At 39.2% G+C, this 25871-nt stretch overlaps 1 long non-coding RNA gene across 1 annotated transcript in view; it reads left to right on the plus strand.

Annotated features, from left to right (window-relative positions):
- Positions 1–251: 251 nt before the first annotated feature.
- LOC308517363 overlaps positions 252–25871 on the plus strand; it is a 115002-nt gene continuing 89382 nt past the window's right edge. Inside the window, exon 1 of the long non-coding RNA XR_013995827.1 lies at positions 252–492. This is a non-coding gene — a long non-coding RNA (uncharacterized lncRNA). The remainder of the gene's footprint in view (positions 493–25871) is intronic.

The raw sequence follows: 25871 nt of genomic DNA on the forward strand, positions 1-25871 counted from the left end.
CATACATGAAATCACGTACATGAAATTACTTTATTGTGAAGCATGAAAGAAATAGAACATTCATAGGCAACACAATGAGTATTTTTGCGTTTGTTTGTTTGTTTGTTTCATGTGCACAGGAAAGTGTAAATAAAGCCAGTGTGCTTATTTAACAAAGAATGTGCTGACATTCTTGTTCCACCGAGTTGCTCCAAGTTCGCTGTAGCTGCCTCTAGGCGCCTCCAGATGGCGCCCCAGTGCCCGTTCTCTCCGCCCAGTGGCGGACCAGTTGCCAGCTGCTGGGGAGAATGAGCTTGGAGCGGCAGGCTTAACCCTGCGCGGCTGAGAGGTGGGTTGCTGAAGGACTCGGAGAGGCAGCTGCAACAGGGCATCGCTCATTATCCAAGTATATTCATTTTTGAGCGCACAAGGAAGAACTTAAGCGGGCGGCAGTTGGAGTGTAAATTGCTTTGTAGTATTTTAAAGCAGCATGGATCATGGGCAACTGAGCTGGTACGTGCGAAACTATTGAATGGAATTGTGCTGGGTAGGAACCCGTGTGATCATTCTTTATGTACCAAACGTTCTGTGTCCTGAATTGTGCCCATGTGCATACACTCATTTCATTTTCACCTAGATCATGGGGGCTTGCGAGTACAACCTTTCATTTTTCCAACATGATATAATAAAGGCTTTACAGTACATTGTTTATTGATAGAAATATGATTTGAGTTATGGTCTAAAGAAACACATAATAATGGCACCAAAATACTTTTTAAATTGTTTCTTTGTTAGAGAAAATAAATAAAGTAAACCTAAACCATATTACCATATACTTTTACCAGATGTGACTTTTAAAATTATATATATATGTATATACATGTATGTATATATGTATGTATATATGTATATATATATGTGTATATATACACATACACTACTGTGGGCTAGATATTAAATCATTTTAGCTATGGGTGCAGATATAAACACATCTGTAAAATAGGAATTATTTTTACATCTGTGTGCTAGAAAGAACATTGTATATACAGCTTATTCAAACATTATGATAAAAAATGCATATCTTGTGTATGTACATTTTGTTTGATATAATATGCCATGTGAATGTGGGTTGTGTATGTGCAAGCAATAATATGTATATGTGACTTAGAATTATTGCACAGTTATAAAAGGGATTGTGATATATATGATGGACTTTTGTGCCTCCACATGCAATATTTCTAGCCAGATAACTTAGTATGAAGATCATCTATTGCCAGAAAAAAAATCTGAATTTAAAGAATGTACTTCCAGACATATATATTAAATTTCTACAGGTTCATTCAGTACTTAGCTTTCTGTGCTTTAAATTTGGGGGGAAAGTTTTTTTTATATGTGAACATAAAATATTGGCTGAAGGGAGTATATAAAAATAGGACATATAGATATACAAATATAGATTCCCTGGACTTGAGATTACTACAACTGCAATCCATAAGAGCTCCAAAAGCTACAGAGTCCTCGAAGGGAGTTACATTAGAAACTAGCCAGAAAAGTGAAAGATTTAGAAGTTCAGAACTAAATTGGAAATAACAGAGGCTGAGGTTTTACTCAGCATCATTGCTCTATAACTAATACTAGACTACTTACCAACTTGTATGCATTCTCTTGTAACAAATGTATACATGAAGCAGATACTAAATTTTATGTCTTGCCATTTCATGAAAGCAAATATAACACAGTTTGATGTAAGAAATATGAAATGGGAGCTTTGTAAGTCAATATTCTAACCACAGCCTGAGATACCAAGAAAACTTAGAAACAGTCCTTGCCCTCAAGAAGTTACCAGTCAAATGCATAGAATGGACATATTCATGAATATGATTATCTAGTAAAATACAAATCAAAACAAAATAAATGCTACTATAGAGGGACATGTCCAAGATGTATAGCACTTAGACGGGTGGAGAAATCTAACTTAGGGATTTTAGTGAGGTCTTTTCTTTCGGAAGGCATCCTCTCAGGGGATGCGTGGAAAGAATGATTTTGGTGGGTAAAGATGACAATGGCCAGTGAGATATTTAGTTTGTGTTGGGTACCACCTTCTTCATTGGTCTCAGATGAGCAGTAAGAGATAACATTACATAACTAAGTATGGCAGTATTAGAGATGGCCTTGAATATCAGGCTGAAAATTTTGGATTTCATCATTAGTTTATTCACAGTGCTATGAATGTGAGAGTCAGTATGAAGTGTTACAATAATTTTATACTCCATTTATTATCTACCAGTTTAGAATATAGCCTCCAACATAAAGAAGTATTTTATAATATTGTATCCATAGAATCTAGAAATTTCTTGAAAACTATTTATCTGCCATAGAAATGAGTGAATGAATGGTAGATGAGGGTAAGGCCAGGATTCTGTATTATTTACATTTAGTTTTTCTAATAGTCATCAATGATTAACATCCTCAAAGTTCACCAAGTCTTTGAAGCTCTTGTTCCAGCTAACTCCTTTATGGCTCAGGTAATGCAAAGAAGATCCCTGGAATAGCCACTATTGATGTTTAATCTTACTCCGTTTTAACCTCTTACATTAATAGTCTTGCCTTCACATTTTTAAAAGGGTTATTAAGATAATTACACACTACATGATTACTCAGGCAGAACTCAGGCAGAATTCACTAGCTCATCTTGTATCTGTGCAGTAGACATATAATGGAGATATAACATACGTTAAGCAAATGAATTCAGAGAAAGAGTTGAAGAGTTTGAGAAATGTTTTGTACTCTGCAATATATATATATATATATATATATATATATATATATATATATATATCCCACATTCAAAGGCTGTTAAATCATGTTGTTTACCCATATCTTCAGAAAAAAAATCACTTCTACTGCCGTGGTAAACAACCTGCTTCCCTATTTATAATGGTCTGGCCCTCTAGCAACTTCAGCTTGAAATTATAGCTAATTTTCCTACAAATGTCAGGTGGTCATAATAATCTGGTCACTCAGTGTATATACTAAAGGTCGGGTGCATGAATTCATGCACAGGTGGGGTCTGGCTGCCTGGAGGAGGGGCTGTGGGCAGTTGGTTGGCTGCCTCCTGGTTGAACTCCCAGTTAAACTCCCCATTGAGGGGACAATTTGCATATTAGCCTTTTATTATATAGGATATATATATAACTTCCTACATGAATGCTCCAAATATTTGCTAGTCTGCAGCTTAGTTCAAACTCTCTAGAGTCTCTTTATAATTGTAGAGTGCAAAATAATCTCCTCCATAGTTTGCAGGGGGGGGCATGAAGGTAGTATATTTGTGCTCCCAGCTTACTGTGCATAGGTAGTCCTTTTCTCTGTCCCTGTGTAATAATACTTTGTATGGACAATGACAGGCATACATAAAAAAGTAGTGAAGAAGAAGTATTTTTCATTTGAAAGGCTGACACTAAATACAAATAAACAGACATTTTAATAGGAATGTCAGCTAAGTTATAAATGCATGTGTAGTGTTGGACAAATAAAAGGTCAAGTGAACAATGTCATTGAAGCAACAACATTAAAAATAAAGTCCCTCGGGCAAAAGGGACTTTCTCCTTTTTCCCAAGAGAACCTGTCTACTGTGACGATGATTTTCAGATCGTAATTAATTAAAGTATTTTTATGATTCGTCTAAAAAAATACAAGGGTGGATTTTCTCAGTTTAAAGATCTTTACTGATGGGGTTCCTATGTGTCAGCCAAACTGAGGACGCAGAAGTTGTTTCGCTTTGAGTAAGTCTGGACAGAGTCTGGCTTTTTCTCACATCAATGTCGGTGACAAATACTTACGACAGTCCTGGTCTCTCTGCTGCTGGACCTGCTGTTAATACTTTATTTGTAGCCCATGTGAAAGGAGCAAGTAAGATCAGTGACCAGAGACTGTCATCTGTGCTGCGTCCTGGGGGCGCGGCCTGACCTGGAGCCTAATGGATTAGGAAAAGCATATGTTGTTCAAATCAAGCTGGATATTCAGTTTCAGAGAGATGCACTGCAGTGTGCCCTGCAGGTTTCCCCCCATAGTGGTTGACTTGAAGCTGTTGTGTTACTTCTACCATGGAAATAGAGTTTCTCCATACACTGGAGCTAGTTTGGTCAAGATTCTCTGACTTATATTTTTAAAAACCTGTTTCAGGAGAGTGTTTGGTTTTGCTTTAAATGATCCTTTTGAAAGATACAAATACAATGTCTTGGAAAACATCCCGGGTACTTTTCTGTATTCTTTGGAAGGCCTGGCATTCAAAAGTATGCAAATATAAAATATACACTGATAATGGGAAATGTCCAGGACTGGATCCCACATTGTGTTCCTCCTTCTTAGTGAAGAGAAAGCTTTTCTTCTTCCCCCGGTGTCCTGATGTCACTATTGCCGTTAGTCAGTGTCACTGAGTCAGTTTCACATGATCTTTAGCCTTTCAGCCATACTGGACACCCCTTAAAGGGAGGAAATCAATTCTGTGCTTCCTTTGACTCTATTGTACTAAAGGCACTGCCAGCGACAAACAGCAATGAAGTTTGTTTGCTTTTTGACAATGGAATCAGATTAAATCCTTATTTTTCACACAAATTCAAAGAAGTAGTTCTAGACATATGGCAGTGACTTCTAAAGGGCAAAATGGACGTCTTTAGAGAAGCTCGGTTTACTGGGGATATTACATTTGGCACACCATGGTAGAAAGACAGTTCCTTCTCCTCACATTAACTGTTTGAAACAGGACATCTTTTTTAAAGTGATATTGAAAATAGGGAGGTCTCTATAAAGGTACAAAGCTTGCCTTTACTTGGTAAAGCTATTTCCATCTGGAATAGACACCTTCTGGCATACCTACGTCCCTGGGGTGTTGTATAACTGCAGGCAGAATATTGAGAAGTCAGAACTGCTGAAAGTTAGGGCAAATTAGAAGAGTTCCTAGCAGCAAGAATTAACCTTAGGGAATATGAGGGGCATTGACATGCTTTAGAGCTGTTCCTGGAAGGGAGGGGGTGGCAGGGAGAATCGTGTATTTATTTTTTTTAAATAATGAGTATATTTCTAAGCATACAAAAACCTGCCACCAAAATGTATAAACATGAGAGTTAGTAGCAGCAAACTTCTATTTCAGCAAGTGCTAGAGGAAAATAACAAAGGATTTGTGACTGTATTGCTAACAAGAGTGAAGAACGTCTCTTGTATTTCTCTTCCAAAGGCTGACTAACATCAATGGTTCCTAAGATGCCTTCTTTTCTGGTCTTAGGCTCATCAACGATGGGAATAGGAGGGAGAGAGTATATAGCGGGAGCTGCAGCTGTGGGCACTCAGGCCGTTTGTCACCTGGCATGAAGTTAGTGTTGGCAGCTCTGGAGTTCCAACACGGAACACCAGCGAGAAAATGCCAGCTGATTGTCGTTTCTCACCAGCTTGCGGGCTAACTCTGACTCAGGGCTCAGTTCTCTGCTGAAGTGTTGCTCCCTCCAGGGAGCTTTGCCCAACCTCTGTAGGAACACCCTTAGCATCCTTCTTTGTGCTCTGACGGCCTCATAGTCTCATCCTTGCTGTCACATTTAGCACATGAAGACCTGCCTGTCCTCCTCACTAGACTAAAAGCAGGAGCGGAGTCTTGTCCAATATTTCCCAGTGTCTGTCTCTGGTTTAGAACAGGTGTGTGAATGTTTATCAATACTGTCTGTTGCATAATAGTTAAATGCCTATGTATGGGCTTTGATGTCAGTAACAGCGGGATTGACTATTAATGTCACATATGAGATGAAAAGTAATTAGTCCCTGAGTCTCAGTGTCTTCATCTACAATCTGGAGCAATTGTACACCTTCCTGATCAGGGCACATGCCCAGGTTCCGGGCTCCATCCCTGGTAGAGGGCATGCAGGAGGCAGCAGGTCAATGTTTTGCCCCCACACTGATGTTTCTCTCTCCCTCTCTCTTTCCCTCTCTCTAAAAATCAATCAAAAATTCAAACGGTAAATTGAACAGAACTGGCAGAGAGTAAAGGTTGACTGAGGTACGAAGGATGTGCTTTACAGTAGGTGGATTATGAAAGTGAATGGACCAGATCTTCGATGTCTGTGCACTGTAATTACAAGCACACCATCTCAATTAAGAAATCTGATTGGAGTTTTGTTTTGACTTAATTTTTTTATTTGACTTTTTTTTTTTAAGTGTGGTATATTGGGGTTAGTTCCTACTTTCTCTGCATTTCCATTGGATTTTTTTCCCAGCCTTTCATACTAGGTAGCTGTTGATGAAATTGATCTCAGCTACTACATAAGGCACTCCTAGAGGACAGGATGCTGCCTCATTCAAATAGGGCTCCCGCCCTAGCCGGTTTGGCTCAGTGGATAGAGCATTGGCCTGCGGTCCGAACGGTCCCAGATTTGACTCTGGTCAAGGGCACATGCCTGGGTTGCGGGCTCCGTCCAAGGTCCAATGTGCAGGAGGCAACCAATCAATGATTCCCTCTCATCTTTGATGTTTCTATCTCTCTCTTTCTCTCTGAAATAAATAAAAATATATTTAAAAAAACAAAAAAAAAACCACAGGGCGCCCAAGAAACAGTTTTAAAGGGAATTAGTTTTCAACCCATATTTTAATTATTTTTAATACATGACAAAAACACTTTGTAATTTTTTAAAAAGTCATCTACTGGAAACATGTATTATTATTTAAAAAATAATAATACCAAAAGTTTAAGGACATTTTTTTTCCTACATAGCGGATCTTAGATGTGACTTTCTAAAGAAAACATTTCTCATATCTAACACCAATGTTTTCTAAAACTGTGGATTTTTTTCAGGAATTAGTAAGCTGTCTAGTATTGATTTCTTTAAAATTATTATTAAAGGTATTAAATCCATTGCTGTACAGTCAACAACAGAAAAATTTCAGTTGTACAAATTAATTTTATGGATCGATGAATGAATAATAAAATCAATGAGAGCTAGATATTTTAATGATAGAAAAATGTCATTCTTAGTTTATGAATATATTTTTCCTTACTAAATAAAACATAAGTTTTACATAGTTGTATTTTTATTTGGCCCTTGGCACACAGTCTTAAAATCTTAGAGGGCTAAACAAGAGTTTGAGAAGTGATTTTCAGCGTGAGATGAGATCTCTAATTTTTCAAAGCATTTTCAGTTCAGGTAGATCATAGCTGCCTTTGCTAATCCATCCCAATGTGCTGTTACCTGCATTATTGTGAAATTCTTAAACCCTTTTCTAAATCCCTCCTACTACTGGACATAAGCTCACACCGTCTTGCATGATCTTAGTGGAGACTGAGATAAGCTAGTCATGGTCCTTTTAATATATGTCACATATATGTTAGTATTTATGATAGAAATCTTCCCCTGCAGATACTGCAGACAAGTTACCTATGCAGCTTGTGTTTTCCCAATGATTCCTTCCGTGAAGGGTCTGGAGCGAAGTGCTGCTCGCTTGACATTCAGGTAGCAACAGGAGGAGCTTTCCAGGGCTTCTTGCCTTCCTATTCCTATCTTTTAAAATCATTTTCCCTGGCTTTGATTTTTATCTAAAAACTTTTAGCTGTCATTTCTTGACCTTCCCACTTCCACTCTTGACCAGCCCCAATCAAAAATGAAAGACGTGGCAGCTGAATCCTTAAAAAGCACTTTACAGTATGATTTCATATATTAATGATTTTGTATGTAAATTTCAAAGACACCTATCATCACTGTCCTTTGGGCTGGTAGTATTCACATGCAGAGCTTTGTGCAAAATATTAAGTGGATTTATAAATAATGCAAAAGAGTAAGTCTTGCCCTTGAGGTATGTATGTATGTATGTAACAGTAACAATAGCATCACAACCCATTTGCTGTGTATTGAATCCTGATAACAATCCTGATGATCGATAATATTATAATAGAGTGGGAGAAACAAAATAAAACAGGATATCATCTGATAAATGACCATTGCTGATCATTTTAGCTGGCTCCTGAGTAATTATTTTTTGTCAAACTAAAGACCTCTTCTACCCTTTAGCTTAAAAACGTAACCTAATATTGCTGTTCCTTTAATAGGTTATCTATAATAATTTCACCATAGTTTCCCACTATGCAGTTCTAGTTACCAAAATTTTCATGTTTTTCCCCTTATTTTCATTTTATAAGGTACCTTCTATTCTGGTATATTTATGGCCTTTTCAATTAGGTAATGTTGCTTGGGTCTCATTGATTGTCACTTTTTACACAGAATCTTCTAGCCAATGTCAAATGGATATCTCACATACAGGAAATTAGATTTACTGCAGGCTGGCTTTGTCAAACTTGTACCCATTTATGAAAGTTGGGTATAATCCATGTACTAAATTATTCTGCTATATGCTTATGATTTCATAAGTCAATTTCACAGACCCCATTCATGTCCACCATTACATTTGTGAAGAATACATCTTTTTCAGCTCCGCAGGTCTATTTTTCACTTGGTTCACTATTCCAGAAAAGAAAAGTGGAGAGTCACCCTAGCCTTGGAAGGAATGCAAGATTGGGCAAATTACAAAAAGCCAGAGAAATAATGTATTGAGTTTTTTGTGAGACATGAAAAACTTCATCAGTAAGGAAGAAATGCTGTTTGTCTGATTTGATGATCTACAATAACGCTGCATTGAGAAGAATATGAAAAATCTAGCTTCCTATAATTACTGGGCTAGGTATCAGAAAATGATGCTTTGCAAATTACGCTGCTATATTTTTAACTTTCATTTACTGCTGATAAACAAACCGCAGAGCTTAAGAAATTGCTCTGTTTAATTTTGCCTAAAACTCTACTTAAGCAGATCGATTACTGATTTAGGTTTTATTATAAGAAAGCATTGTTGAGGAAGAAATTCTCTGTATGGAAATTTCCTGTAGGGAATGAAATGTTCCAAAATCGTTGTTGTGAAATGGTTTCTTAGGATCTGATAGCAAATTAAATTATGTCAGACCTAATTTATTACAAAGATGAATGTAAAATGCAGGAGACTGATAGAAATAAAAGAATTTCAGCCAATAAAACTCCAGGAAATATGCTTTCTTTCAAAAGCTACAGTGATGACACAGATATCTTAATTGATGTCTGCGGCTTCATTTTGATAGAGTAGTCTATTAATAACTACTCAAAATATCAGCAGTGTGTGCCTGAAGGCTCATTTCCAGGTATTCAATCTGAAGAGAATGCATCAAGTTATATTGCCAAAGGCAAGAAGAAGGCCTGGGAAATAGCAGAAAGACTTCTATCTCAGACCCCATTTCTATTTTATTTTGGTTTTATTTCTATACAATACACTCCCTTGTTTTCTTTCTTGTCTGCTGCATCTCACATCTGGAACCGTTTGGGGTAAAGAGATCCCTGAGTGAAGAACTCCATTAAGATTAGGACACTGAAAATCAGGTTGTGGTGGTGGGACAGGGCAAGCATCTGAAAAGGTTTATTTGCATTCCACAATACATTCATCTGCACCTGCAAGAAGGCTTTTCCCATCACAGTCAACTCCTTATTATTTAGAGAACTCTCTGCTTTATGGAGATTTGGCTGTAGCCCCAGACTGGCTTCCCTGGAACACCTAACTTTGTTCTTGGCTGCCAGCAGCGTGGTCTCCTTAGCAAGAATTCATTTCCACGTGGCAGAGGACAGTGTTCGAGTGCCTACATGTGACAGTCTCAATGAGTCCAATTTCCAAAAGCAAATATAAAGGATGTGGGTGCACTGTTCTGTGCACCCAACAACATGCCTCTGTTTCCACCTTATTAAAAGGGATTTTGGGGTTTGTGTAGCATCACTATATTTCAGGACAGTACATACTCAAAGGTACTTCATGAGGCCTCCCTTAGTTTCATCCTTAGCATTTAACCATCTGTATGTCCAATGACTTAACTCTGGTTACATGCATTAGACAGTCAAATATTTGCTTTTCTTTCAGTGCTGCTCTCAGAGGACTATTAGGTTTGTAACCTTCCCTGGAGAAGTTTTAATACTTCAAACAAAGAAAATGTAACATAACAAATGATCCTCTCATTCCTCCAGGGGGAGAATACAACATGTGACGGCATTTTGGATTCCTGATCTTTGGATGTATTTATTTATAAAAATCTAAATAATTTTAAATAACGCAAAGTCACCCAGCTGGCTGGCTCAGTGGTTGAGCATCGACCTATGAATCAGGAGGTCACAGTTCAACTCCTGGTCAGAGCACATGCCCGGGTTGCGGGCTTGATCCCCTGTGTGGGGCCTGTAGGAGCCGATCAATGATTCTCTCTCATTATTGTGTTTCTATCTTTTTCTCCTTTTCCCTTCTTATCTGAAGTTAATAAAAATATATTTAACAAGATAAAAAAAAATATCACAAAGCCAACCATAAATAACTAGTGTCTTTCATTTGGCTACCAAACAAATTAAACAGTTATAATCACTATGGCAGAGAATAAAACTTTTTACATTTTCTGTTCTCTCTAGGAATATATATTCTCTCTAGGAATGTCTAGACAAAATTGAAACCTCAACCTAAACAAGATTATAGATGTTTATATAAAGATAGATATATAATGGGACATATGTAATGTGAACACTTGCCTCCTTTATCCATAAGTGAAAACATGTTAGAGCTTGGACTCTGTCATTAAAAAAAGATTGAAAGTACTGTTTTACAATCTAGCATGCAAGGGGAGGAGGTAATGGTATGGGATGAAACTGTTGAGAGAACTTGGGCCCATATAGTTGAGCATCTTCTATGCCAATTCAAAGTTTGAACTTTTATTCATTGGACTTTTACTAAACTTTTATTCCCAGAAGGCTTACCTGTGGTTTCCAATAGGATAATAGGACTATTGCGTTTGTGTTTCAGAAAGATAAATCAGGCTACAATGTGAAAGATGAATTAGAAAAGAAAATCATGTTAGGAGAAAATGTGAAATTGAACTAGGTCAGCTGCAGTAGTGATGGAAACCAAGGGGAAGATTCAGAAAGTCATTTTAGATGTAGATCAATAGACAATGGAAAGTGCGGAGTTAAGGATGACTCCAAGAGTTCTAGGTCATAGGATTGGGTAGCTAGTGATGCCATTAATCATAATACGGAGTAACCTAAGTTTTATTGAAAGGAAACTTCGGATTTCAAAGGGAAAGCAGGGTAGTGGAGGGGAGATATTGAGTTTGTAGTTGGTCATGCTTAGTTCATTACATGTTGGACATATGCTTCTTAACCTTGGTACTATTGGCATTTGGGGCTGGATAATTCTTTGTTGTGGGGAACTGCCTTTTACATTGTAGAATGTTAGGCAATATCTCCTGCCTCTACCACTAGATGCAAGTAACAGCCCTCTCAGGTATATCCACTAAAATGTATCCCGACTGTCCCAAGTATACACTGAGGTAGGGACAAAATCACCTTCATTTGGGAAGCACTGATACAGAGATAAAAAGGAGAGTGGTGCAATCCTAATATATAAAAACCCTGGGTCCCTCACGACCAGAGTCTCAACCAACCAGAAGTCAGTCCTGCAGTCAGTGCTGTGTTGCCGTGGCAACCCAACACGGACTGCTGAGGGGGCTGTGAATCAGGCCCTGAGAGAGGCCTGAAGAGAGAAGCAGGGTCTGATTCGTAGCCTGTGTGGCAGCTGTTGATCAGCACTTGCCTCTCTTTCTCACACCTCCATTTCTCTCCAGGCCTCCACCGGGGCTGCTGATCATCCCCGTCTTTCTGATCAGGCCCCGTTGATAGGCCCAGAGACACTGACTGGCATAGAAACCAGCCAATCAGAACAAAATCTGGGTCAACTATGAGGAGCCAATGGCTGCCTAGGAGGCAGAGTTTTTGACACTGACTGGCATAGAAACGGACCAATCAGAACCAAGTCTGGGTGAACTGTGAGGAGCCGATGGCTGCCTAGGAGGCAGAGCTTTTGATGCTGACTGGCATAGACACTGACCAATCAGAACCAAATTGGCCAGCAAAGGAGGGCAGTTTGGGGCAAGATCAGGCCTGCAGAGGAGAGCAGTTAGGGGAGATCAGACAGGTAGAGGCAATTAGGCCCAATCAGGCTGGCAGGGAAGAGCAGTTGGGGACAATATCAGACCGGCAGGGGAAGGAATTAGGGGTGATCAGGCAGGCAGGCAAATGAGTGGTTAGGAGCCAGCGGTCCCAGATTGCAAGAGGGATGTCCAACTGCTGGTTTAGGCCTGGGTATCCCCCAAGGAGTCCCCGATTGAAGAGGGTGCAGGCTGGGCTGAGGAAATCCTCCTCCATGCACAAATTTCATGCACTGGGCCACTAGTTATGAGATAAGAATTTTGAATACAGATAAGACATGAAATCAGTATTTATCAATATTGGCAATTTAAACAATGTGATTAGGTGAAATTATGCGTGGGAAGAATGTAGATGATGATATAGTTGACCCTTGAACAACATGGGTTTGAACTGCACTGGTGCACATACACATGGATTTCTTTTCAATCAGTGCCTCCACTGTTTTCTGTCTGCATTTGTGAGTCCACAGATGTGGAGGGCTGACTCTGTGCACTGACCTCTGTGCCATTTCATAGGGGGAACTTGAGTATCCATGGATGTTGGCATCCACGAGAGGGGGATGTTCTGGAACAAATATTCCACAAATGCCCAGGGACAACTAAGTATTGGGGAGTCAAACTTATACACAGTTTTTTGACTATATGAGTACCAGCATCCCTAACCCCCGTGTTTTTCAAGGGTCAACTGTACAGTAATTTTTGCTTCAAAGTTCCAGAGACTGAAAGATTCTGAAACTCACGAGGTAAATTGAGGCAGCTCATTTTATTTTTGGATACTTTTGAATGTTTTATTGTTATTGTTCTATGTTGTTACATTTTAGGCAAATTCCTTGTATTGAGTCAAAATTAATCTTTCTGTAATTCTTTGCGTTGGTTCTTGGTATTATGATTTAAAAGGAATATATGTATCTGGTCATTCACATGATGAAATATATTTCTCATGTATATTTTGTCTTCACCCATAGTTCTTGGCTCACAGTTCTCAACACATTAGAATTTTCTGAGCTATAAGAGCAATGGGAGAATCTTTTATATAATACTAGTGCCCCAGTGAACGAATTTGTGCACTTTTAAAGGAAATTAATTATAAGGTGGCTGGTGGGGCGGGACTGGGTGAAATGGACCAAACAAGTCCTGGAGCCAACCTCCTGCAGTCCCTTACTAGCCGGTTGCACCTGGGGCAGAGCAGCGTCTTGAAGGGAATCTGCAGAGTGAGGGGGTCCCTCTGGCAGGTGGGGTCCCTCGGTCTGGCCTGTGGAGATTGGGTTGAAACTTGCTCTCTGACATCCCCCGAGAGGTCCTGGATTGCAAGAAGGTGGTTCTTGGGTGACACACCCTGGAATCGGGCTCCCTCCTCTCTGGTTCCAGGTGCATCACCTGAGAGCCGCCACTGCCAAGTCACTGCAGCTCAGCAGCTCCTGCCTTGAGTGTCTGCCCCCTGGTGGTCAGTGCACATCATACCTACCTTCCAGTCGGACGGTTGGACAGTTTCTTAGCCTGTTATATATATATACTAGAGGCCCGGTGCACAAAAATTTGTGCACTTGGGGGTCAGGGGGGTCCCTCAGCCCGGCCTGTGCCCTCTCACAGTCTGGGACCCCTCGGGAGATAACGACCTGCTGGCTTAGGCCCTCTCCCGGGTGGCAGAGGGAAGGCCCAATCCCTAGGTGCAGCCCGTGGTCGGGCTCAGAGCAGGGACGATTGGGGAGTTGGGGCGCAGCACCCTGTCATGCACAGAGCAGGGCGGATTGGGAGGTTGCGTTGCCACCCTCAGTCACGCTCAGGGTAGGGCCGATTGGGGGGTTGGGGCACCGCCCCCTGTCACACTCAAGGCAGGGTCGATGGGCAGGTTGCGGCGCCTCCCCGTCACACACAGAGCAGGGCCAATCAGGGGGGTTGGGGCTCCATACCCTGTCATGCACAGAGCAGGGCCGATCAGGGTGTTGGGGAGCTCCCCCCTGTCACTCACAGAGTAGGGCTGATAGGGGAGTTGGGGCACCGCCCCCTGTCACACTCAGGGCAGGGCTGATGGGGAGGTTATGGCTCTACCTCGTCACACACAGAGCAGGGCCCGTGGGGGGCGGTTGGGGCATCGCCCTCTATCACCCACAGGGCAGGGTCGATCAGGGGGTTGGGATGCTGCCACTGTCACACTCAGGGCAGGGCCAATGGGGAGGTTATGGCTCTACCCCGTCACACACAGAGCAGGGCCCGTGGGGGGGAAGGGGCTGGGGCACCGCACCCTGTCACACACAGAGCCTCAGGGCGATCAGGGTGTTGGGGAGCTCCCCTCTATCAGGCACAGAGCAGGGCTGATCAGGGGTTTGGGGCGCCTTTCCCTGTCACGAACAGAGCAGGGCTGATAGGGAGGTTGTGGCCCTGCCCCCTGTCACACACAGAGCCGCAGGGTGATCAGGGGGTTAGGGCGCTGTTCCCTGTCACACTGATCACGGTGCCAGGAGGCCTCGTGGCTCCACTGATCCCAGAGCTGGGAGGCATATTACCCTTTTACTATATAGGATAGAGGCCTGGTGCATGGGTGGGGCTGGCTGGTTTGCCCTAAAGGGTGTCCCAGATCAGGGTGGGGGTCCCCACTGGGGTGCCTGGACAGCCTGGGTGAGGGGCTGATGGCTGTTTGCAGCTGGCCACACACCCTTCAGGGTGGGGCTCCCTACTGGGGTGCCTGGCCAGTCTGGGTGAGGGGCTGAGGGCTTGTTTTAGGCTGCCAGGTGACTGAAGCTCCCAACCGCTCCTTTTTTTCCTTTTTTTTTTTTTATTCTGGGCAAGCTTTAGCTCTGAGGCTTGACTCCAGCTCTTAGGCCTCTGCTGCTGAAAGCAGGTTTCTGGCCTTTGTTTACCTTCTGTATTTGAAACAATGTTGTGATCCTGCTGGCTGAAGCCTGGCGACTAAAGCAGGTTTCTGGGGTTTTGTTTAGCTTCTATATTTGTAACATAGTTGCTTAGAGTTGCAGCTCAGAGGCCGGCAGCGGCAGGCAGGGAACGTTGGAGTCCTCCGTCACTGAAGCAAGCAAGCCTCATGTTCCCTTTAAGCTGCCTGGCTGCCGGCCGCCATCTTGGCTTGCAGTTCATTTGCATATCGCCCTGATTAGCCAATGGGAAGGGTAGCGGTCGTATGCTAATTACCATGTTTATCTTTTATTAGATAGGATAGATTTGGTCTCTTATCCTCAGTTTCTGAAAGTGCTTCAGAGCCTCAAAGTGAAAAGGATGTCTTATTCATCACAAGCCTTTACCACCAAACTGAGTTTATGTTAATGAAAGTAACTTTTGGAAAGTGCCTAAGGATACAGGCTGGTTGCTAGGGGGACCATCCATGAATAGAGAGTTGGAATTTCAGTTCTACCCCCTGATTTTCAGAGAAGAGGAGAGAGGCTAGAGGTTGAATCAATCACCAATGCATTAATCAGTCATGTCTATGTAATGAAACCTCCACAAAGAAACAAAAGGAGAGAGTTTGCAGAGCTCCCCTTGGGGAACTAGAATGCTTCCACTTGCCATGGTGCTGGACTCCAAGCTCCATGAGGAAGAGAAGATCCTTTGTTTGGGTCCTCAACCTGTGTATCTCTTTATCTTGCTACTGATTTATAGCCTTTAACAGACTTTGTATTAAATTGGTCATTTGTGTGTAAACAAATTGTTGTTTTTGAGTGCTGTGAGTTGTTCTAGGACATTAATCAAACTTAAGGTGGAGGTTGTAGGGACTTCTGATTTACAGTTAGTCTGTCAGAAGTTCAGGCAACGATGTGGACTTGTAATTGGATCCTGAGTTGTAGGGGATCATTGGAAACTCAGTGGGAGGGTCAAAAGCACAGGTAACCTGGGCTTGTGACTGGCATCTAAAGTGAACGATGGTCTTGTGGGACTTAGCCCTTACCCTGAGGCTCTCTCTGGACAGGTAGTTTCAGAAGTGAGTTCAATTGTAGGGTGCCCAGATGGTATCCCAAGAAGTGCTTATTTGTGTAGGAACTTCCCCTCCCCCACATTGGAATTGGTACCAGAACCTATTTAGGTACTAATTTTGCTTTCATAGAACAGAAAATAAGTCTCTTAGTATAAGTCAAATTATTTTTCCTAAATCCTTTCACATATTTTAATACAGCTATTGAGTTAATTTCTAAAACTTACGATCATTGTCTCCTGGATAAATATCCTTCATATTTTTAACTTTCCTTTATATGTTATATATTGAGACTTTTTGCAACCTGAGCACTCTCTGTTAGATGGCAACCATTTGAAATATCCATGTTTGACTTGTTCAGTTTAGAGAAAAACAAACCTGCAGGTTCTTGGGTTTTTATTAAAGCACTCAACATTGCATTAGCTTTTTTTTCAGCCACATTGCACCATTATCTTTTTGTTATTTTTATTTTGCATGAACTTGCTGTTTAATCACATTCCATATCATCTACTAGAGATGCTTTTTTGTTTGTAACTCAAGCATAGAAATTTATTTTTATCCTTTTAAATGTGCATTCTTCTTTCGTTTAGCCCATTCTTTCAACCTGCCTGATCCTTTTGGATTATGATTTAATCATCCAACATGTTTATTATTTCTCCCAGTTTCATGCCATCTACACAGTTGATCAGACACATTCATCCAAGTCATTAATAAAAAATGAATAGGTTATATGCAGAGTTAATGGGATTACATAGTGCTATGGATTTTCTTATCAGTGCTCTTCCAGCTATATTTTACTTAAAAGGGCTTTTTACTTTCATGGAGTACTATAGACATGAGAACCATGTGAATAAACATTATGTTCAACCTCTCCCAAACAAAACTTTCAAATGTAATCCTCATATGGCAAATGGTAAGGTAAATAATGTTCTGGTATATCGTTACATGGACAAATTATTTTATTAAGTGATAAAAGCAAGGTGTACATTTGAATAAAAAAGATGGCATCACTATATATATAGATAAAACAGATGTAAATATAGACCTACCTTTAGATATATCTATAGAGAACACTAGAATCTTAATGATAGTTGCCTCTAAAGAGATAATTATAATTGATGCTTTTATTACTATTTTCTAGTCTTAAATATTACATAATGAATTCATCACCTTTATATGAAAAATAAATATTAAAATATACTTCTGTATTATATAAGTTTGAATAAACAAAATTAAAAAAAGAATCTGAGGAAATGCTTGTGTCCCTGGTAACCAAAAGGCCTGACCTTTAATGATAGGAAAAATCTTTCTAAGGAAGCCACAGGATTTTAATATTTCCTAAGGAGGGAAGCTGGAATTGTACCAGATTTTCCATCATCAGCACTCTGCCCCTGCTTACAGATATCTTAAGAGAAGACATATGTGGTTAGATAAGCCAAAACAAGCTGTCAGTCAGATGTGGGAATATACCCGCCTACCTATTTTAACAAGATTGTTATAAAAATCAAATGAAATGATAAATGTGAAAATGTGTACATACTAGTTATTCCTTTTCTAGGGTAAATTGTTGATGAAAGGAGTTTAAGTTGTAGTTAGTTTAATTTGAGTAAGCATTGTGTTTTATAAATATTCTAGAGGCCCAGTACATCACATCTGTGCATTCGGGGGCAGGGGTTTCTTAGCCCGGCCTGTGCCCTTTAGCAGTCTGAGAGCCCTCAAGGGATGTCCCATTGATGCCTAAGTCACAGTAGGACATCCTTAGCACTGCCATGGAGGCAGGAGAGGCTCCCGCCACCGCTGCTGCACTCGCCAGCCCTGAGCTGGCTTGTGGCTGAGTGGCGCTCCACCTGTGGGAATGCACTGACCACCAGGTGCATCTTCTGCATTGAGCGTCTTCTCCCTGGTGGTCAGTGCACATCATAGCGACTGGTTGTTCTGATGTTTGATCAATTTGCATATTAGCCTTTTATTTTATAGGATAGTAGGACTGCTTGACCACTCTGCAGGATAAGTTGCATGTCATATTAATAAACATATCTCCCAACACTTCAGACATTACCTTATACCTATGAGTAAATATCTTATGAATGGATAGTAAATGAATCTCATTGCTGTCAATATTTGCAAAATAGTAATAGTATCTTATATTTTTATTGAGATAAGACTAGAGGCCTGGTGCACGAAATTCATGCACAAAGGGGGCAGTCCCTCAGCCTGGCCTGCACCTTCTCCATTCTGGGATCCCTCTTCAATCTGGGACCACTGGCTCCTAACTGCTCACCTGCCTGCCTACCTGATGCTCCTAACTGCTCCTCTGCTGGCCTGATCACCCCTAATTGCTCTTCCCTGGCAGCCTGATCCCCCTAACTGCTCTCCCCTGCTGGCCTGATCCCCCTAACTGCCCTCCCCTGCTGGCCTGATTCCCCTAACTGCCTAACTGCCCTCCCCTGCCAGCCTGATCCCCCTAACTGCCTAACTGCCACCTTCTTCCTTCTCCTTTGGTGCTGACCTTCTCCCTTCTGCCTTCTCCCTCTGCCTTCTCCTTTCTGCCTTCTCCCATGGCACTGGCCTTCTCTCTTCTACCTTCTCCCTTCTGCCTTCTCCCATGGCCTCTGTAAAAGGGAACTTGGTGCTGGACCTGCCCTCACAGCTGCCACAGCTGCTGGCCCTTGGCCCTTGCAGCCTCTGTGGCTTTGTCTGGAAGGACTTTTGGAAGACGTCTGGTCTAATTAGTATATTACCCTTTTATTAGTATAGATGAATGGAATAATACATAGCATTATTATAAATTATCAAGTACTAACACTGCTGTTCTGTATCTTGGTGAAGCAGATGATCTGCTGATATTATTGCTGCGTGATAAGCAGCATTTGATTTTCTCCTCTTTCTGCTTCTTAATTTTAGGCACTTACTGAGATTTTATTCTTGATTCTGTTCTCTCTTTATTTTATCGATTCATATGGTCTAAAGCATCTTCTCTGTGCTGATGACTTTTAAATTAGTCTTGACTCTTTCAGTTCTAGATTTCTTGACTCTTTGCTAACCACCTCTTCTGGCTGTCTTCAGCACTCAAGTTCAGCATTTATAAAGCTTAACCAGATCCACAGCCCTGCACTGAGCACCCACCATGCAAATACACAAATAAAGCACCCACTCTTTTAGGGGTGTTTTTTTGTTACTGTTGTTCGCCTGGCCTTCTTTCTCTATCCTTTATCCCTGTCATAACAAAAAATCTTTAACTCTTAATGTTTTAATCTCTGATGATATACCGAGAACGTGTTGTTGTTTTTTCTTATTTAGTTCTAAAACAAAGTTCTTCAGCCCTTCATGATCAATAACTTGACCATCACAATACTCTCTGGTAGCTGTCAAATCAGAAAACTCATTTTATTTCTTCTTATTTTAAAACCTTTAATGACTACCCCTTTACCTATGAATTTCAATTATATAATTAATGTCCCATTAATATCATTTGAGAGAAATAGACTTGGGGAAATAACTTAATTCTTCAAGATATTCTAAGCTTTAACCTTGTAGTGTGTCTCATAGCTCTTGGGTTCTCCCCAAAATTGATGTTTGACTTCCTTTTCCATATAATACACCTTGAGAATTATAACCAGTGAAATAATGAAGCAGGTGTTCAGATGAGAGGAGTTGGAAAGGGCTTTCAAATTCTTGGGCACAGAATGGAAGATCCGTACCCACCAATGTAGAAAGGAAAGGTAACTTGGCATTAACATTCAAGTAATATCAGCCTCTCTTTTTAATGGTGTCAGATGGCTGCATACATTGGTTTTTTTCCTGTGGTCCTGTTCAGGATGGTAATAAGGAAAGTCACTCAAGTCTGCCTCAGCTATATTTTACCTTCTTTCTACCCTTGCTTGACTGTCATTTTAAAAAAGCATGGAATAAAGTAAGATGATGTTAGAAATATTTAATGGAATTAGGAAGTCTTTAAGAGAGTCTAGAAAGAGAAGTGTAGCAAGATACTTCTATTCAGAGAAAGCAGTATCAGATAGCTCCATAGCCAGAAATGGTGAGTCAGGGGCAGGTTGATTATCGAAGAAGACTTAACTAGTCTAAATGAGATGAGAAGACTTAATGCCAAGTTGTAAAGATGGTTATGAAGCAGCAGGTTAGCAGGTTTTGCAGTTGATTCAAAGCCATTAACTTCATGTCACTTGCCACTAATCACATTTAAAGGAGAAAAAGTAGCTTCTTAATTTAAAAGCTTTTTTTTTATTATTGACTCCAAAGAAAATGTTAACAAAAGAGACAAAAGACATTTTGCTTTTTTTGTGTGTTTGTTTTGTTTTGTAAGGAAGCCTGTAGACCTTCAAGTAGAATTCAAAGATTAATATTTGAATCCAAATTACTATCTTTAAAATCCAAGTGCTGACACTATTAAATAATTTACCTATGCATTTCTAATTATTTTAAAGAAAAAGTAGGGTGAATTACACATTAAATGTAAAAGTATATTTTCTTCTTAAAAAAAAGTGAATGGAAAATTACCCAAAACATTTTCTTTATAATTTGGGAAAAGAGAGAGTGCTAATTATAGTTGCAAATGAAAAGTTGTTTTATAATGTTTACCCAGTGCAGATATTAGTGTGGAAGATGATTTTAAGTATTCCATTTTGAAATTGTCTTTGGGACTTTTCTAGACTTTTACTACAATTAGTAGAAAAATCAGATTCTAGGAATCAGAGATTTTGGTCTATGACATTCTAGCCATCCAGTGCCCTGGTCTCAATTTTCTCAAGTTGTGCAACCAGTATCTGATATATAACGTTAGAGTTTTAAAATAATTACTCTTCCTTACACTACCCCATAGATCCTTTATACTATTTTCCCACTCTTCAAGAACTAATCCCCATCAAGATGTGAGCTGAGAATGGTTTAGCTGTAAACCCTTCAAGGTGTAATTTGCATATTTAAAACAAAATAAAACAAAACAACTATGTAGATTTAAAGTCACTCAAACTAATAGTCTCATTCTCCCTGAGACCATTTCTTTGGAGGAATCAATCTCTGGTTTGAAAAAAACAAAACACTCTAGTCAGAGTACATAAGAGTTTTTGTAACCTTGACATGAAGTTGGCACCCAAGGGATTATCTCTGTGTTCTGTGTGGGGATAAGGGTTGGAGGGAAGCCTCAGTGATTTAGTTGAGGCTTCCAAAGGCTTCCAAAGACCATTTGTTATCCCAAAGACCATTGTGAAAGTCAACAAATTGAATTTAACCCGAAGCAGAGGTCATTTATTTATCATGTATTCATTATATTTTATTTTGATATTTCTGAAGTGTTGAGAGAAAAATGCCAGAAGAGGATCAGTGTTTTAGAGTGGAGACTATTAACTACCTCCTTCATGGACAAGTGTCAGATGAATGGGGTGAGCCACAGAGCAGGGATAAGTAGGATAAAAAGGAGGTAGTTCTTTTTCGATCCATGTGTTATTTAGAAGTATGTTGTTTAGTCTTCATATGTTTTGGGATTTCTCAAGGTGTTTTTATATTATTAATTTTTACTTTACTTCCATTGTGGTTTGAGACCCTATATTGTATGTTTTCTCTTCTTTTAAATTTGATGAGGCTCTCTTTCTTTTAAGGTTGCCCTGAGTAGGCAGGCACTAAACCAGGAGTTTTATAATTTATATGATTATATGAAGATATTTCAAACAGTATAATCTAACTTTGTATATAAAGGCATACTCCCACTTGGCTCCAATGAGTGATAGTTGTATTTCCATTGGTGAGTGCTTTTTATTTTCTCATGTAAAGTATTTCTCTCAAATTCCTATAATCAATGAGCACCATTCTTCTTTATTTCCTGAGTCTACTGTACTTAAGGAAAGTAAATTATGTGTAAAAATATCCTACAATATGATCTCACATTCTTTTTTTCTGTGTGGTATTTCAACTTAAAATATGTTATAGAAATGCTTTCTGAGTAATACTGAATGATTATAAAATATAAGTTTCAGACCATTTCATTAGTTTTTTAATCCTCTATAATTTTTTTATGTTTTAACTTGTTTCTTAAATGAATTATTTTGTGAAGTAACTACTTCTTTAAGTGATATCATGGAGCTTTCAAGTACCCTATGTTAACTGGACATTGCAGATTAAATAGCTCACACAGTCATTCCTTAAAGTATGGTCCCTGTACCAGCGGATGAGCATCACCGGACCTTTTGTTTAAAATTGAAGTTCTCAGGCTCGTTCCCCAGAGGCACCATATCTGAACCCTAAGGGAGAAGTCTAGAAAGTCTTTTATCAGCCCTCCTGGTGATTCTGATACAGTTAAACTTTGAGAACCAGAAGTTTGTAGCATTCCCATTCGGGTAATAGACATAAATTAACAAAGGAGACCTTGTTTTAATTTAATGGATTTTTTTTTCTAAATTACCGTTATTTGAGCTTTTGTCAGTCAGATTTCTATTTCTCACATTGTTAAGTGTCCTGAATTGGAATTTTAACAATCTCTAGTATGTTTTCTTTGGTTTTCTCCCTGAACTTAAATTTCTATTAAACAATGACAAGTATGAATTTAAATCTCTTGTGATTCCATTGATTAAGTTACTTAGGGAAAGTGGCTTGATTTTTCTGAGTCTCACTTTTATTGTCTATAAAATGGAGATGATGCTACTTTGTAGATATTTTCTGGGGACTAAATGATTGTACTTTATGTCAGTTAGTGAAATGGCTGGCACATAGTAAGGTCCACGTTAATCTGTCTAGCGAGTGCCTCTCTTGATATATGATAATATATGAAAGTAACTTCAGTCTCTTAGATACAAATGTTAGTAATTGTCAATGTTAATGGTGATAGACAATATCTGTAACATTGATATGCAGGGACAATATATTTTAACATAACTGAAACATATCCCTTTGTACTTATTTTCTAATGTTTTTGAATTGTCTTAAAGGTCTTACTCTATACCAGTGGTCGGCAAACTCATTAGTCAACAGAGCCAAATATCAACAATACAACGATTGAAATTTCTTTTGAGAGCCAAATTTTTTAAACTTTAAACTATATAGGTAGGTACATTGTGATTAACTTAATTAGGGTACTCCTAAGCTGGCCTTTGCTAAAAACGTCCTCAGTTTGATTGAGGTACATTCGCTGAGGTCAACCCCTTCCAACTCTCCCATCCACAGTCATCTTGTATACTTGTTTCAGATAGAGGAGTGTGGATGGGAGAGTTGGAAGGGGTCGACCTCAGGGAATGTATCTCAAAACAATGTACCTCCCCCAAGCTGCATATCCTGCGGCCCGCCTGCGAGTCTCCTGTCGCCCGACCGCCCGGCACCCCCCACTTCTTCTAATGCCACTTCTTCAAAATAGACTCGCCCAGGCCGAAAACCGACTCTGCGCATGGGCCACGAAGTTTCAATCGCACTGTATGTGCATGCCCGCACATGGTATTTTGTGGAAGAGCCACACTCAAGGGGCCAAAGAGCCGCACGTGGCTCGGGATCTGCGGTTTGCCGACCACTGCTCTATACCAAAGGTGGGAAACCTTTTTTCTGCCAAAGGCCATTTGGATGTTTATATTCACAGGTTTACAAAATTATCAACTTAAAAATTTAAGCTGCTAATTTTAAGTTTTAGCCTGCTATATTTGGCCAAATGTTTAATTAACTCACCCCTGATGCTTTAGCAGGGCTAGACCCCTGCTATATACCAAGTGCTTATTTATTTATTTTTATATATTTTATTGATTTTTCACAGAAAGGAAGAGAGAGGGATAGAGAGTTAGAAACATCGATGAGAGAGAAACATCGATCAGCTGCTTCCTGCACATCCCCTCCTGGGGATGTGCCCGCAACCAAGGTACATGCCCTTGACCTGAGTGGAACCTGGGATCCTTTAGTCTGCAAGCCAATACTCTATCCACTGAGCCAAACTGGTTAGAGCCCAAGTGCTTATTTTGTTCGAGATTCTGGACATACCCATAATGGTAAATTACTGCGTTCCAATCTTACAATTTTTTTTTTTTTTACATTTTTCTCCTCACTTAAAACTACTTTGTTCTCAGCCTCCATTCTTCTTCCTTTGACTCATCCTCTGGTTTCCTTTATCAGCTTGTGCCTCAGTAATTATAGCATCTTTAATTCAGCTAAAATGGGCAAGTATATCATTATGTTTAAAGTGCAGAGCAGTTCAGAAAGCTAGGCGATCATGGGTTGTATTTACTTTGATAAAAATTATCCTGGTTGTACTATTGGAACAAAAGAAATGTCATGGAAAACAGATGTAAGTTAAATTTCTTAGGTTGACAACAAAATTCACAGCTTATTGTTTGGGCTTTCAGAAATGATAAAACAAAGTGAGAAAAATTGTGAAAAGAATGACTACTGGAGACAATAAAAACCTTCAGTTGATGAAAATGATAGAAAAACAATAATTAGATTAATTTGTCAAAGGTAACAAATATGAAAGGTTTGCATTTTACCCTATTTAAAAATTGGTATCTTCCTTTTCTCTTAAAACATAGATATGTCCGCTGCCTTAGAATATTTTTTTATTTATTTTTAATTAAATTTATTGTGGTGACATTGGTTAAGATGATCAGATAGGTTTCAGGTGTGGGTTTCTATGTTACATCGTCTCAGAAAAGTTTTCAAATGCACTGGAGGTCATTTTCATTGACCTGCATATTAAATTGAAAGAAATTTCTGAGTGGAAATGCAGTGTACTAAGCTTTGTGCATGTTATTCGTGTGAATTAAAGTGAAACACTGGATACTCTATAAAGACATGAAAATGGGAAGAGGTTTGAAAGTATTTCAGAAAAAAAATAAAACAACAATAAATAGTATCGAAAGATTGAAACATCCAAAGACAATGAGTTATAATTTTGTTAAACAAAAGGTAATATTTTAAGAGTTTTGATAAAATTAGATGAAGATGAAATATGTGAAATGCAAGACATTAAACTGCATATTAACTTTCTAAAGCCAAACTAAATCATGTTTTGCTTTTGTTGGACTTGCAAATCTCTAAATCATTATGGTATTTATTGCAATTTGTTCTGAATTTAAATCTCTCTAATAGTGTGCCTGGGTGACACTGAAAATAGAGGTTTGTTATTTTTAAATGAGTTCTTTCTGAAATGTTTTAGAAAGACATAGAAAGTCTATTAATCTGTGTGTCTCGAATGTACTATTTTGAAGATTTTACCCAGAGAAACCCACAAGTGTGTAATGTCTAAAATTTGCAAATAATATCCTTAGCATGAACATATGTTAATCATACAAATTACATCCATTTTAGAATGATCTTTGAAATGTATATTATAAAACTCAAACACCATAGAAAAATTGAAAATCTTTCAATTAACCATTATCTTCAATTAATAGAAAGTAAATGTTAAAATTAAATGTGACTAATTCCTTGACCTGACTGTCCATAGTTCAATATTGAGATGCCTGATATAATTCCAAATTAGCAAACTAAATTGTAAAGTCAGAATAGCAATCTTTATTTTTCTCTGAGGTTCATTTTGTCACTTTACTCATTCCCAAAATATGTAAATTAAAACTGTTTTTATGAAAAGGACAGCCCGGCCAGCATGGCTCAGTGGTTGAGTGTCACCTATGAACCAGGAGGTCATGGTTAGATTCCCGGTCAGGGCACATGCCTGGGTTGCGAGTTCCATCCCTAGCGTGGGGAGTGCAGGAGGCAGCTGATCAATGATTCTCTCTCATCATTGATGTTTCTATCTCTCTCTCCCTCTCCCTTCTTCTCTGAAATTATATATATATATATATATATATATATATATATATATATGACATTTAAGATGAAGCGCATATATATATATTTATATATATATGACATTTAAGATGAAGCATATATATATATATATATATATATATATATATATATAAT

This window comes from Myotis nattereri, assembly GCF_964212035.1.
Source record: "Myotis nattereri genome assembly, chromosome: 3".
Taxonomy (NCBI): Eukaryota; Metazoa; Chordata; class Mammalia; order Chiroptera; family Vespertilionidae; genus Myotis; species Myotis nattereri.